Genomic DNA, 16,353 nt, shown 5'->3' with positions numbered 1-16,353 from the left:
TGGTGATCAATGCGAGACATCCAGTAGTACCCGCTAATCCGGTGATTCCAAATGTAGCACACTGGGTCCAACCTGCATTGGACTGTTCGAAACTAAATGTGGACGCGGTAGTGTCTCGTCATGGTTTTGGTGCGATAGGAGCGATCTGCAGGGACCAAGGAGGAGCTTTCTTAGGCACATATGCTATTATTTTCAGGCACATCTCAGACCCAACAACACTTGAAGCATTTGTTGTCGGAGGGGCTCTGGCCCTAGCGGACGATCTTTATATACAAAGAATACATATTGCATCAGATTGCAAGGTGGTGGTCAATGACATTCAGCAGCGAAATCGTAGGACCGACCCAGGAGGCAGGCGTGCGTGTGTTCGCTCGTGCAGTCCTCAAAATTGGGAGATAATTTCACTTCTCTCGACTATCAAGCTTGTCCCTCATGTATATTTTTATGAATACCCAAAAGAATATCTTAACGTGCGATCCCATCACGCGCCAAGCTTGGTCCTCAAAAACGTAAAATGTAAAAAGAAAACGCATCACATTTCAATTCTAAAAATTGCACCCAGGTTATCAGAATGCACAACAGCAAGCCTACTAGTAAGCCAAGTCGACTTAATGTGCAATCTATCTATCACGTTCTCACTCTGTCCCATAAATAAACACGGCACCTGCAGGGTTCGGGGCGGGTAATGCTTGCCCAAACCCGCACCCGTCTCAATATTTTTTGCCCAAACCCATACCCGTACCCGCACCCTGGGTTTCATATTGTTCCCGTACCCGACGGGTAATGCCCGCGGGTAAAAATACCCATCTCGATGATCTTTCAATTCATATTTTTTCATGTATAATTTCAGCATTTTAGTATGTAAAACACAACATTTCGGCATTTCAACACATATATACTACATTCTAGCATTTCAGCACATATATTTCAGCAGTTAAATGTATATATATATTTCAGCATTTCACCACATATACACAACATCACGACATTTTAGCACATATATTGCAACACATAAACATGTCACATTTTAACATTTCAGCACCCACACATAGTCATTTCAGCAATTTAAAGTTTGACACACAAATAAATCAACAAACATATAACTTAGAGACCACAAATAGGTTCAACATAGAAATGACAAATTGGTTCATGACACAAATAAGCATACAGGTATGCGGGCACACGGATATTGGTATTGCCTTCCCATACCCATACCCGGCTTACGTATAATTTTTTTCCATTTATAAATCCATGGGTAATTATTTTTCCAAACCCTTACCCTAATAAGGTTTTTACCTGTCGGGTTCGCGGGTAGTTGGTAACCATTGCCGTGCTGACATAATACTATAAGAGTATTTTTTTACACTGTATTAATGTCAAAAATATTTTTATATTATAAAACGGAGGGAGTACATACGGTTTATCCTGTGATGCATAGTGTGCATCATCGACGCATCGCTCAACTTCGAAATCAAACGCAAATTCAAGGTTGGTGAGGGAGCCGTGGCCGCCGGCGGAAAGCCTCGGACAGTCACGTATGAGTTGGTGATTCATATATATATACGTGGTGCAAGCGTCATGCTGAGTTGTTATACCGTACGAATCTATATCTATACTACTATATAGTGTACCAGTTTTGAATTTTTTGTGTGGAATTTTTTGAATTTTTTGAATTTTTTGTGTGTACGAATCTAAGCCGTGGCCGCCGGCGGAAAGCCTCGGACAGTCAGGAATATTTTTTATATTTACATTTAATATTTGCCAAATACATGATTAACATTATATACCCTTATAAGATTTCCAAATATAAAATATATTTTTTGATGTCTACTTTTTTCCATACACATTGTATTTTTTGTGTGCATCAGGGAAAAATTATATACATGTTTTAAAAAATTCAAATACATAGTTATCAGATTTGAACACATATATTTATTTATGCCTACTTTTCCCATAAATATTCTATATTTCTTGTATAAGTCATGAAAAAAAATTATATACACGTTAGTTTTTGTTGAAATACACGACTACATTTTTTTCATATATATTTTTGATGTCTATTATTTTCATACACATTATACAATTTTGGTGTATGTTACAAATATTTTTTTCTATACACGTTTAACATTTTCTAATGCAGGATTAACTTTTTTCAACTATTGCATATGAAGTTATTTTATAATAGATATATTCAGAATATTTTGAAATATAAATGAAAGTTAAAAATAAAACAAAATGAAATACAAAAAATATGTAAATGAATTAAGAAAGCATCGAAGTCCTGTCCGCGCAGGGCCGGCCCAATCGGATGGCTGTCTGAAGCGAGGCATCCTACTGGCTTGCGTCAGGCGAGACATAGGTCCGCCCATATAGAACAACCCAAAAGTCAAGTGTGGGCCACGGCGTATCATGTCTACCCTGGAGATTTGCCCCTAGGTTGTGAGGACCAGAGGGCTGAGGGTGGAGTCGGGGAATGGGGAAAGAACTGAGGAAGGAGAGGAGAAACCTGTAGGAGCTCGCTGTCGGCCTGCTATCAGCGGGTCAAAGGCGATCATGAGGAGCGGAGCAGAGGGAACAACGGTGTTCTAGTGGATGCCGTTAGAGGGGAGCGTAGCAGTCGTGGTCTGATATGGAAGCCAAAGGAGGAGAGCAACGGCGCAGTGGTCCGGTAGAGGCTGACAAAGGGGAGCGACACGATGGTGGTCTGGTGGAGGCCGGAGTGAGCGAGTCTGGGAAATGGCTCATGATGGTGCAGCCGAAGATGGGTGATACGTCCATTTTGCATCATGCTTATATGCTATTGCATTATGGGCCGTTATTACACAATTAGATCACAATACTTATGCCTTTTCTCTCTTATTTTATAAGGTTTACATGAAGAGGGAGAATGCCGGCAGCTGGAATTCTGGACTGGAAAATGAGAAAATATTAGAGACCTATTCTGCACAACTCCAAAAGTCCTAAAACCTCACGGAGAATAGTTTTGGAATATATAAAAAATATTGTGCGAAGAAAGTACCCGAGGGGGGCCACCAGCCAGCCACAAGGGTGGAGCGCGGGCCCTACCCCCTGGGCGTGCACCCCGTCCTTGTGGGTCCCCTAGCAGGCCTTCGATGCCCATTTTCTGCTATATGGTGTGTTTTGACATGGAAAAAATCAGAAGGAAGCTTTCAGGATGAAGTGCCGCCATCTTGAGGCAGAACCTGGGCAGAACCAATCTAGGGCTCCGGCAGAGCTGTTCTGCCGGGGAAACTTCCCTCCCGGAGGGGGAAATCATCGCCATCATCATCACCAATGATCCTCTCATCGAGATGGGGTCAATCTCATCAACATCTTCACCAGTACCATCTCCTCTCAAACCCTAGTTCATCTCTTGTATCCGATCTTTATCTCAAAACCTCAGATTGGTACCTATGGGTTGCTAGTAGTGTTGATCACTCCTTGTAGTTGATGCTAGTTGGTTTATCCGGTGGAAGATTATATTTTTAGATCCTTAATGATAATTAATACTCCTCTGATCTTGATCACGAATATGCTTTGTGAGTAGTTACATTTGTTCCTGAGGACATGGGAGAAGTCTTGTTATAAGTAATCATGTGAATTTGGTAGTTTGATATTTTGATGAGATGTATGTTGTCTTTCCTTTAGTGGTGTTATGTGAACATCGACTACATGACACTTCATCATTGTTTGGGCCTAGGGGAAGGCATTGGGAAGTAATAAGTAGATGATGGGTTGCTAGAGTGACAGAAGCTTAAATCCTAGTTTATGTGTTGCTTTGTAAGGGGCTGATTTGGATCCATATGTTTCTGCCTATGGTTAGGTTTACCTTAATACTTCTTTCGTAGTTGTGGATGCTTGCGAGAGGGGTTAATCATAAGTGGAAGGATTGTCCAAGGAAGGGTAGCACCCAAGCACCGGTCCACCCACATACCAAATTATCAAAGGAACGAACGCGAATCATATTAGCATGATGAAAACTAGCTTGACTACAATTTCCATGTGTCCTCGGGAGTGCTTTGCTTTTATATAAGAGTTCATCCAGGCTTGTCCTTTGCTACAAAAAGGATTGGGCCACCTTGCTGCACCTTGTTTACTTTTATTACTTGTTACCCGTTACGATTTATCTTATCACACAACTATCTGTTACTGATAATTTCAGTGCTTGCAGAGAATACTTTGCTGAAAACCGCTTGCGATTTCGTTCTGCTCCTTGTTGGGTTCGAACTTATCAAAAGGACTATGATAGATCCCCTATACTTGGGTCATCAATGGGCTAGGATGACCGTGAGTGAAAAGTTTTGATGGGCTAACTGATATAAATTTATTTGTTTTCTGCGTGGCGTAGCGGGATGGCTGCAATTACTACTAGTAAGGGCGCTCAAAGACGGGCACCTCCGGGCATGCCCACATGTCACTTTCTAATGGACACCATGGTACACGGGTATCAAATGCTCGATGCCTAGGGTTGCTTAGTAACATGGGCTGAGGCATATAAAAAAATGTATTGAAGAGGTATCCATCATGCACCTCTAATAAAAAGAGTTCTTTTTTTCATTTAATCATCTATACTATTTGCGTATTGAAGGCATGTCAGAGCCAAATCAGTATTCAATACGGTATCCCATACAAACAAGCATGGTTTGAGAGGGACATATCCATTTTTAGTTGATATATTCAAAGTAGAAATAAAGTAAGTTTAACTAACAAAAGGACAAGTATATAGTGCAATCATTAACCACATTATTGTACAATTTGTCCAGTAAATCATTGTCAAACAAACAATTTACTAGAAAGTAATTTCATTAGTAACATAATACCTGGAGAAGAAGTATACTTCCCAACATTGTCACATTAAGAATCTCCTACTCCTCCTATACGGCTGTACATGCTGTAGAATCTCAAAATTATGCAAATTTTTCAAACATGTGACACTACTAGTGGAGGAGGGGAGGAGAAAGTTTACATAAAGTAGGGCTGGCTAGTAGTGTAAAAAGTGGGGGAGGAGATACAACTGTTAGCTAATTTAACTATGTAGTATAATTAATGCAATATTACTCCCCCTCTTCCATTTATAGGTCACACACCTATCCCTAAATTGTTAATTTTATTAGTTCAAAAAAATATAACATTTGAAGTTTGTAATGGTGTTTTTTTTGTGATACAGAACTCATATTTAGGATTGTTACATTGTCGACTTACGGATATGCGTGAGCCTTTTAATCCATAGGGAAGGTAGTGTGACACAAATAAACAATGCCTTGGATTGACATAATAGTAATGCTATAATAGTACGCTAGAAAATCATATAACTTTATAAGCTAAAGTGCACTGACATAAGTTAATCGGCGACCGTGCTAACTAATATGAGCATGGTGACCTACTGCTCCTCTACCACCGACATCACCGCTCTGGCTCCCTCTCCCCTTAGCCACCACCACCACCATCTGGTCTTGCCATTTTAGTACAGATTGCAGACCAAGTCACCTGTCCATGGGGCTTTGTTTAAATGAAACACATGTTAGCACGCATGATGTGACATTCTTTTTGCGGCTTTTCTTGTAGCCGGAGAAGGCAACTTTTGAATCTTTCAAAATACTCCCTCCGTTCCTAAATATAAGTCTTTTTAAAGATTTCAAATGGACTACAACATATGGATTATGTATGTAGATATATATTTTAGAGTGTAGATTCACTCATTTTGCTCCGTATGTGGTCACTTATTGGAAGAGAAGTGCATGGATGAACCCGGATACATATGAACCCACTTTGGAAAACACATTTTGCAATGTCAAAAAATTCTGAAAAAAGGTGCGCGCAGACATCTCCATATTCTATGTGTGTGCATAAAGTTTCAAAAAAAAACAACTTTTTTGTAGCCTGTGCAAGAAAGACAAAATTTTATACCATGAAACGCTATTTAGAAGCATTAAAATTTATCTTTTTTACTGAAACAAAACAAAAATATTTTTTTACACAAAACTTTGTGCCGTGGACATACCTTTGCCAATATGTATGCATAATTTTTTTAGAATTTTTGAACATTACAAAACGTGTAAAAAGTACATTTTTAAAAAGCGGGTGCAGATGCCCCCGTATGCAGATCATCCACTCTCCTTGTTGGAATCTCTAGAAAGACATATATTTGGGAACGAAGGGAGTATATAAAAACTTGTCACATCCCAAAATTCTAAATTTTGGAATGTTATAATAAATAGATAGATTTGATTGATTAACTGAAAGTGAGTGAATTCGAACTTTTTGAAAGTTAAATGAGAGGGAATAAAAGGACTTTCCCAAACTTTCATTTTTGCATTTATGATCTCCGTGAATTCAAATTCTTTTCACCACAAAACCCTGGAGAGAAGATGACATGACTTCTTCCATTTATTTAAATGAAAAGGGTTTCGAAAAGATTTGAATTTCATTCGGAAATTTTTCCAATTCATAAACTTCATGCAACTCGATGATTTTCACGAAAGAAGATAATATGAATTCTTCAAAATATATGAAATATGAGTTGGAAGTTTTAAAAGAATTAAATTCAAAGTCCTTTTGAAATTATTTTCAATTTGAAGTTATTCGAGTTTTATTCAAATTATTTTTCTCCAAAAATAAAATATATGGAAAATAGCGTAACATGATTCCCTACAGTAGAAAATCGGAGAGAAATAAATTTGATTTCATTTTGGTATTTTTAAAATGATTTTTGTTGGATCTTATTAGAGCAGGAGCACTGTTCGAATTATTAGAATTTGTGTGTATTTTATTTAATTCTAGAAAAATGATGATGTCGTTGAAAATCTTTTTCTAGAAATTTTGATATGTAATATGCCTAAAGAAAAGTGTTATTTTATTTTTGTTATTCGATTTTCCTTCCGATTCTATATAAAAACTGTACGTGTGGCCCATATTTATTTATCGCCTACATGCGTAGTATAATAGCTTCTGGTGCCCATTGTTTTTTTCTCTCTTAAATGGGCCAGCCCAGCCAGCCTTTTTATTTTTTTTCTTTCTTAAGCCAATTTTGTTTAAAAAAAAAGCCGCAGCAGCAGCGTGCGCGTGCGGCCGGCCGAAGGCCTTTATGCCCATCTGCCTCTTTTCTTCTCTGTTTCGTATATTTTTGTCTATGTTTAGTCCACACTGCCTAGTTTTTGATCCCTAAGCTTTTTTTCCACCAATAAGTATAGACCCATAGAGCCTCCGAAAATCATCCGATTCCGGTTAAATCAATATTTTGGTTAGACTAGATTCATTTAAGAAAAATATTTTTCTTCTCTCCGGCGCGACTTCTGGAAATTGTCTCTTCTCTCCAAAGTCGTTTTTTCTCTGCCTTATAAAGGTATCTTTCTTTGTTTCTTTCTTCTTCAGTTTATTATTTTTTAGACTAATACGATAGAATAATTAGATTATCAATTAGTCTACGTATTTATACGGTAGACCTTAACCGTAGCTATTTTTCTTCTGTAAAACAGTTTGGTCCTGATTTTTCAAATAGCCATAACTTTTCACTCTTTTATTCAAATTAGATGAAACCAACGCCTATAGCTTTGTCTCGTTTTCACCTATCCAGTGAACCTGTCACATCAACTTTTGAAATTTTCAAATTTCGAATTTTGATCAAATTCATATTCAAACTTCTTTTGAACATAACTTGAGTTACGTAAATCCGATTTAGTTGATTCTTTTTGCAAATCGAAGCTCTTGACCTAAACTTTCTGATAAGGCCAAATTCACTTAATTTTGGTAATGTTAGAAATTGTTTTATGTTGCAAGAGTTATTTGCTTGGTTTTGACGTTTTTTGAATTGTCTTCTTCGTTCTTCCCGATCTTTTGAGCGATTGCTTATGTGTGGTTACTATTGCTTGCTTACGATAGATTAACCGGAGTGTGGCGAGTAGAACTATCAGGAGTTTTGAGTGCAAATCATCTTCACCAACATTGCAGTCAAGTTCACACTTTGATCATACCCCTTTATCACCTAATTTTTATGGATTAGTTCCAATCCTCAAACATTGCATGGTTAGGATGTGATTTTAACATGTGGGTTGGGAACTAGCTGATGAGGTAGAACCTATTGCTCTGTTACATTCAAACCCTTGGGAGTTACTTATCCGAATTGCTTATATTGCTATGCTATGCTCGTAGACGTGGTTTGGGTGAGAGAAATCCATGACAGATGTGAGATTGTTAATTAATGGTTCAACTTAAGGTGGCAACTTAAATACACACCTGGGTGGATTGAGACACCTGGGTATTCCAGCGATTGCCTGTTTAGGCACCTGGGTATTCCAGGATTGCCTGTTTTTTTATGGACCGCCACCCAGGCTCAAAGGGATCATGAGATTATTCATACTAGAAACTTCCGTGTGCAGCCACAAGCTATTATGGGCTCTAACATAGTTGATTAAGTCGTGTGAACTATTACAGTGGTAGACTAGCAGATGTAGGGGTTGTAGGTGGTACGGTCTACCCATCGTAAGGTGCAAACACTTCTGAAAGACTATGTCTCGGTCATCCATTTCTCAAACACCATGTAGTGCGAGAAATCCAACGGAGGAGATCGAGTCTTGTGGGGAAAAGTGTGCAAACCTCTGCAGAGTGTATAAACTAATCATGATTAGCCATGTCCCCGGTTATGGATGTTTTGAGTATCTAGTACTTGGATTATCATGTGAATCTCATCACGTTACTTTAAATTAATTTTGTTGGGTTTAATGATGTTACTTAATTGGGATTGAGAATGCTGTCAACCATTCTCAATGTTTAACAACCACCATGATAGTTAAATAAAATTTATTCCTTTGTAGTAGGGAAAAATTGGCTTTTCGCAAAAACCTTATAACCATAGAGCTTTTCCACCAGCCAAATATGCATGTAGTGATAGCCTTTATTCATCATTCTCTATGGTGTGAATTTGCCAGTACATTCAATGTACTGACCCTCTGTGGCTGCAACATCTCATGTTGCAGGATTTCTTACGACGAGTAAGTGATACGTTAGGGTTACGATTTCTACACTCAACTTTGCCGTTGGTGTTGATGGGAATCCACAACCTTGTTACTTCCACTTTTTGGATTGAGGTAATAGTATTTACGTTACTTTACACATGTGATTTACCCCTGTTATAAATCCTCGAGTACTGTGTGTGTCAACATACCGATCCAGGGATGACACTTAAGCACAGAGACTTGATCCATTCGGGTCAGGTCGCTACAATACTGCACTTGCCCATGCATGTCCCATCATTACGTCTATATATTTATTTGTTCATCAGTTGTTGTTCTATAGAAAAAGATTGCAAATCACATAAAGCAGGGGTGAGAGGGAACCAAGTGGTGATGCCAATATATCCTTTGTCACCCTGCATGTGGAAATCTCCATCTATGACAATGCACTTATTGACTTGCTTCTTACAGAAGCGGGTGATACGTCTCCAACGTATCTATACTTTTTGATTGTTCCATGCTATATTATATTCTGTTTTGGACATTATTGGGCTTTATTATACACTTTTATATTATTTTTGGGACTAACCTATTAACCGGAGGCCCAACCTAGAATTGATGTTTTTTGCCTATTTCAGAGTTTCGCAAAAAAAGAATATCAAATGGAGTCCAAATGGAATGAAACCTCCGGGAACGTGATTTTCGGAACGAACGTGATCCAGAGGACTTGGACCCAACGCCAAGAAAGCAACCAGGAAGGCACGAGGTAGGAGGGCGCGCCTACCCCCCCAAGCGCGCCCTCCACCCTCGTGGGGCCCACGTTGCTCCACCGACGTACTTCCTCCTATATATACCTACGTACCCCCAAACTACCAGATACGGAGCAAAAACCCTAATTCCACCGCCGCAACCTTCTATACCCATGAGATCCCATCTTGGGGCCTTTTCCGGAGCTCCACCAGAGGGGGCATCGATCACGGAGGGCTTCTACATCAACACCATAGCCTCTCCGATGATGTGTGAGTAGTTTATTTCAGACCTTCGGGTCCATAGTAATTAGCTAGATGGCTTCTTCTCTCTTTTTGGATCTCAATACAATGTTCTCCCCCTCTCTTGTGGAGATCTATTCGATGTAATCTTCTTTTGCGGTGTGTTTGTTGAGACCGATGAATTGTGGGTTTATGATCAAGTTTATCTATGAACAATATTTGAATCTTCTCTGAATTCTTTTATGTATGATTGGTTATATTTGCAAGTCTCTTCGAATTATCAGTTTGGTTTGGCCTACTAGATTGATCTTTCTTGCAATTGGAGAAGTGCTTAGCTTTGGGTTTGATCTTGCAGTGTCCTTTCCAAGTGACAGTAGGGGCAGCAAGGAACGTATTGTATTGTTGCCATCGAGGATAACAAGATGGGGTTTATATCATATTGCATGAGTTTATCCGTCTACATCATGTCATCTTGCTTAAAGCGTTACTCTGTTCTTTTGAACTTAATACTCTAGATGCATGCTGGATAGCGGTCGATGTGTGGAGTAATAGTAGTAGATGCAGGCAGGAGTCGGTCTACTTGTGTTGGATGTGATGCCTATATACATGATCATACCTAGATATTCTCATAACTATGCTCAATTCTGTCAATTGCTCAACAGTAATTTGTTTACCCACCGTAATACTTATGCTCTCGAGAGAAGCTACTAGTGAAACCTATGGCCCCCGGGTCTATTTTGCACCATATTAATCTTCCATCAACAAGCTATTTCTTTTGCCGTTTTTATTTTGCTTTATTTACTTTGCATCTTTATCATAAAAATACCAAAAATATTATCTTATCATATCTATTAGATCTCACTTTCGTAAGTGATCGTGAAGGGATTGACAACCCCTTTATTGCGTTGGTTGCGAGGATTTTATTTGTTTGTGTAGGTGCAAGGGACTCGCGCGTGGCCTCCTACTGGATTGATACCTTGGTTCTCAAAAACTGAGGGAAATACTTACGCTACTTTGCTGCATCACCCTTTCCTCTTCAAGGGAAAACCAACGCAGTGCTCAAGAGGTAGCAAGAAGGATTTCTAGCGCCGTTGCCGGGGAGTCTATGCAAAAGTCAACATACCAAGTGAAGGAAATATGCCCTAGAGGCAATAATAAAGTTATTTCCTTATAATCATGATAAATGTTTATTATTCATGCTAGAATTGTATTAACCGGAAACATAATACATGTGTGAATACATAGACAAACAAGTGTCACTAGTATGCCTCTACTTGACTAGCTCGTTAATCAAAGATGGTTATGTTTCCTAACCATGAACAATAAGTTGTTATTTGATTAATGGGATCACATCATTAAGAGAATGATCTGATTGACATGACCCGTTCCATTAGCTTAGCACCCGATCGTTTAGTATGTTGCTATTGCTTTCTTCATGACTTATACATGTTCCTATAACTATGAGATTATGCAACTCCCGTTTACCGGAGGAACACTTTGGGTACTACCAAACGTCACAACGTAACTGGGTGATTATAAAGGAGTACTACAGGTGTCTCCTAAGGTACATGTTGGGTTGGCGTATTTCGAGATTAGGTTTTGTCACTCCGATTGTGGGAGAGGTATCTCTGGGCCCTCTCGGTAATGCACATCACATAAGCCTTGCAAGCATTGCAACTAATGAGTTAGTCGCGGGATGATGTATTATAGAACGAGTAAAGAGACCTGCCGGTAACGAGATTGAACTAGGTATTGGATACCGATGATCGAATCTCGGGTAAGTAACATACCGATGACAAAGGGAACAACGTATGTTGTTATGCGGTCTGACCGATAAAGATCTTTGTAGAATATGTAGGAGCCAATATGGGCATCCATGTCCCGCTATTGGTTATTGACCGGAGACGTGTCTCGGTCATGTCTACATTGTTCTCGAACCCGTAGGGTCCGCACGCTTAAGGTTACGATGACAGTTATATTATGAGTTTATACATTTTGATGTACCGAAGGTTGTTTGGAGTCCCGGATGAGATCACGGACATGACGAGGAGTCTCGAAATGGTCGAGACATAAAGATTGATATATTGGAAGCCTATATTTGGACATCGGAAGTGTTCCGGGTGAAATCGGGATTTTACCGGAGTACCGGGAGGTTACCGGAACCCCCCGGGAGCCATATGGGCCTTAATGGGCTTTAGTGGAAAGGAGAAAGGGGCAGCCCAAGGTGGCTGCACGCCTCCCCCCTCCCCTAGTCCTATTAGGACTAGGAGAGGTGGCCGGCCCCCCTCTCCCTCTTTCCCCCTCGGGGAATCCTAGTCCAACTAGGATTGGGGGGGGGGGGGGAGTCCTACTCCCGGAAGGAGTAGGACTCCTCCTGCGCACTCCTCCTGGCCGGCGCCCCCCTTCCCCTTGGCTCCTTTATATACTGAGGCAGAGGCACCCTAGAAACACACAAGTTGATCCACGTGATCTATTCCTTAGCCGTGTGCGGTGCCCCCAGCCACCATAGTCCTCGATAATACTGTAGCGGAGTTTAGGCGAAGCCCTGCTGCTGTAGTACATCAAGATCGTCACCACGCCGTCGTGCTGACGGAACTCTTCCCCGACACTTTGCTGGATTGGAGTCCGGGGATCGTCATCGAGTTGAACGTGTGCTCGAACTCGGAGGTGCCGTAGTTTCGGTGCTTGATCGGTTGGATCGTGAAGACGTACGACTACTTCCTCTACGTTGTGTCAGCGCTTCCGCAGTCGGTCTGCGTGGGTACGTAGACAGCACTCTCCCCTTTCGTTGCTATGCATCACATGATCTTGCGTGTGCGTAGGAAATTTTTTGAAATTACTACGAAACCCAACAGTGGCATCCGAGCCTAGGTTATTTATGTTGATGTTATATGCACGAGTAGAACACAAGTGAGTTGTGGGCGATATAAGTCATACTGCCTACCAGCATGTCATACTTTGGTTCGGCGGCATTGTTGGTTGAGACGACCCGGACCAACACTACGCGTATGCTTACGCGAGACCGGTTCCCCCGACGTGCTTCGCACATAGGTGGCTTGCGGGCGACTGTCTATCCAACTTTAGTTGAACCAAGTATGGCTACGCCCGGTCCTTGCGAAGGTTAAAACGGAGTTTATTTGACAAACTATCATTGTGGTTTTGATGCGTAGGTGAGATTGGTTCTTGCTTAAGCCCGTAGCAGCCACGTAAAACTTGCAACAACAAGTAGAAGACGTCTAACTTGTTTTTGCAGGGCATGTTGTGATGTGATATGGTCAAGACATGATGCTGAATTTTATTGTATGAGATGATCATGTTTTGTAACCGAGTTATCGGCAACTGGCAGGAGCCTTATGGTTGTCGTTTTATTGTATGCAATGAAATCGCGATGTAATGCTTTACTTTATTACTAAGCGGTAGTGATAGTCGTGGAAGCACAAGCTTGGCGAGACGACAACGATGCTACGATGGAGATCAAGGTGTCACGCCAGTGACGATGGTGATCACGAAGGTGCTTCGGAGATGGAGATCACAAGCACAAGATGATGATGGCCATATCATATCACTTATATTGATTGCATGTGATGTTTATCCTTTCATGCATCTTATCTTGCTTTGATTGACGGTAACATTATAAGATGATCTCTCACTAAATTATCAAGAAGTGTTCTCCCTGAGTATGCACCGTTGCGAAAGTTCTTCGTGCTGAGACACCACGTGATGATCGGGTGTGATAGGTTCTATGTTCAAATACAACGGGTGCAAAACAGTTGCACACGCGGAATACTCAGGTTATACTTGACGAGCCAAGCATATACAGATATGGCCTCGGAACACGGAGAACGAAAGGTCGAGCGTGAATGATCGGTTATGGTTTAGTTGATTTGGATCACGTAATCACTTAGAGGATTAGAGGGATGTCTATCTAAGTGGGAGTTCTTTAATTAATTTGATCAACTGAACTTAAATTTATCATGAAACTTAGTACCTGATTAGTATCTTGCTTGTTTATGTTTGATTGTAGCTAGATGGCTCGTGCTGTTGTTCCGTTGAATTTTAATGCGTTCCTTGAGAAAGCAAAGTTGAAAGATGATGGTAGCAATTACACGGACTGGGTCCGTAACTTGAGGATTATCCTCATTGCTGCACAGAAGAATTACGTCCTGGAAGCAGCGCTGGGTGCCAGGCCTGCTGCAGGAGCAACGCCGGATGTTATGAACGTCTGGCAGAGCAAAGCTGATGACTACTCGATAGTTCAGTGTGCCATGCTTTACGGCTTAGAATCGGGACTTCAACGACGTTTTGAACGTCATGGAGCATATGAGATGTTCCAGGAGTTGAAGTTAATATTTCAAGCAAATGCCCGGATTGAGAGATATGAAGTCTCCAATAAGTTCTATAGCTGCAAGATGGAGGAGAACAGTTCTGTCAGTGAGCATATACTCAAAATGTCTGGGTATAATAATCACTTGATTCAATTGGGAGTTAATCTGCCAGATGATTGCGTCATTGACAGAATTCTTCAATCACTGCCACCAAGCTACAAGAGCTTCGTGATGAACTATAATATGCAAGGGATGAACAAGACTATTCCCGAGCTCTTCGCAATGCTGAAAGCTGCGGAGGTAGAAATCAAGAAGGAGCATCAAGTGTTGATGGTCAACAAGACCACTAGTTTCAAGAAAAAGGGCAAAGGGAAGAAGAAGGGGAACTTCAAAAAGAACGGCAAGCAAGTTGCTACTCAAGAGAAGAAACCCAAACCTAGACCTAAGCCTGAAACTGAGTGCTTCTATTGCAAGCAGACTGGTCACTGGAAGCGGAACTGCCCCAAGTATTTGGCGGATAAGAAGGATGGCAAGGTGAACAAAGGTATATGGGATATACATGTTATTGATGTGTACCTTACTAATGCTCGCAGTAGCACCTGGGTATTTGATACTGGTTCTGTTGCTAATATTTGCAACTCGAAATAGGGACTACGGATTAAGCGAAGATTGGTTAAGGACGAGGTGACGATGCGCGTGGGAAACGGTTCCAAAGTCGATGTGATCGCAGTCGGCACACTACCTCTACATCTACCTTCGGGATTAGTATTAGACCTAAATAATTGTTATTTGGTGCCAGCGTTAAGCATGAACATTATATCTGGATCTTGTTTGATGCGAGACGGTTATTCATTTAGATCAGAGAATAATGGTTGTTCTATTTATATGAGTAATATCTTTTATGGTCATGCACCCTTGAAGAGTGATCTATTCTTGTTGAATCTCGATAGTAGTAACACACATATTCATAATGTTGAAGCCAAAAGATGCAGAGTTGATAATGAGAGTGCAACTTATTTGTGGCACTGCCGTTTAGGTCATATCGGTGTAAAGCGCATGAAGAAACTCCATTCTGATGGACTTTTGGAACCACTTGATTATGAATCACTTGGTACTTGCGAACCGTGCCTCATGGGCAAGATGACTAAAACACCGTTCTCCGGAACTATGGAGAGAGCAACAGATTTGTTGGAGATCATACATACAGATGTATGTGGTCCGATGAATATTGAGGCTCGTGGCGGATATCGTTATTTTCTCACCTTCACAGATGATTTAAGCAGATATGGGTATATCTACTTAATGAAACATAAGTCTGAAACATTTGAAAAGTTCAAAGAATTTCAGAGTGAAGTTGAAAATCATCGTAACAAGAAAATAAAGTTTCTACGATCTGATCGTGGAGGAGAATATTTGAGTTACGAGTTTGGTGTACATTTGAAAAATTGTGGAATAGTTTCGCAACTCACGCCACCCGGAACACCACAGCGAAATGGTGTGTCCAAACGTCGTAATCGTACTTTACTAGATATGGTGCGATCTATGATGTCTCTTACTGATTTACCGCTATCATTTTGGGGTTATGCTTTAGAGACGGCCGCATTCACGTTAAATAGGGCACCATAAAAATCCGTTGAGACGACGCCTTATGAACTGTGGTTTGGCAAGAACCAAAGTTGTCGTTTCTTAAAGTTTGGGGCTGCGATGCTTATGTGAAAAAGCTTCAACCTGATAAGCTCGAACCCAAATCGGAAAAATGTGTCTTCATAGGATACCCAAAGGAGACTGTTGGGTACACCTTCTATCACAGATCCGAAGGCAAGACATTCGTTGCTAAGAATGGATCCTTTCTAGAGAAGGAGTTTCTCTCGAAAGAAGTGAGTGGGAGGAAAATAGAACTTGATGAGGTAACTGTACCTGCTCCCTTATTGGAAAGTAGTACATCACAGAAAACTGTTTCAGTGACACCTACACCAGTTAGTGAGGAAGCTAATGATAATGATCATGAAACTTCAGATCAAGATACTACTGAACCTCGTAGATCAACCAGAGTGAGATCCGCGCCAGAGTGGTACGGTAATCCTGTTCTGG

This window comes from Triticum aestivum, chromosome 3A (assembly GCF_018294505.1).
Source record: "Triticum aestivum cultivar Chinese Spring chromosome 3A, IWGSC CS RefSeq v2.1, whole genome shotgun sequence".
Lineage (NCBI taxonomy): Eukaryota > Viridiplantae > Streptophyta > Magnoliopsida > Poales > Poaceae > Triticum > Triticum aestivum.
Note: the sequence above shows the minus strand (reverse complement) of the source record.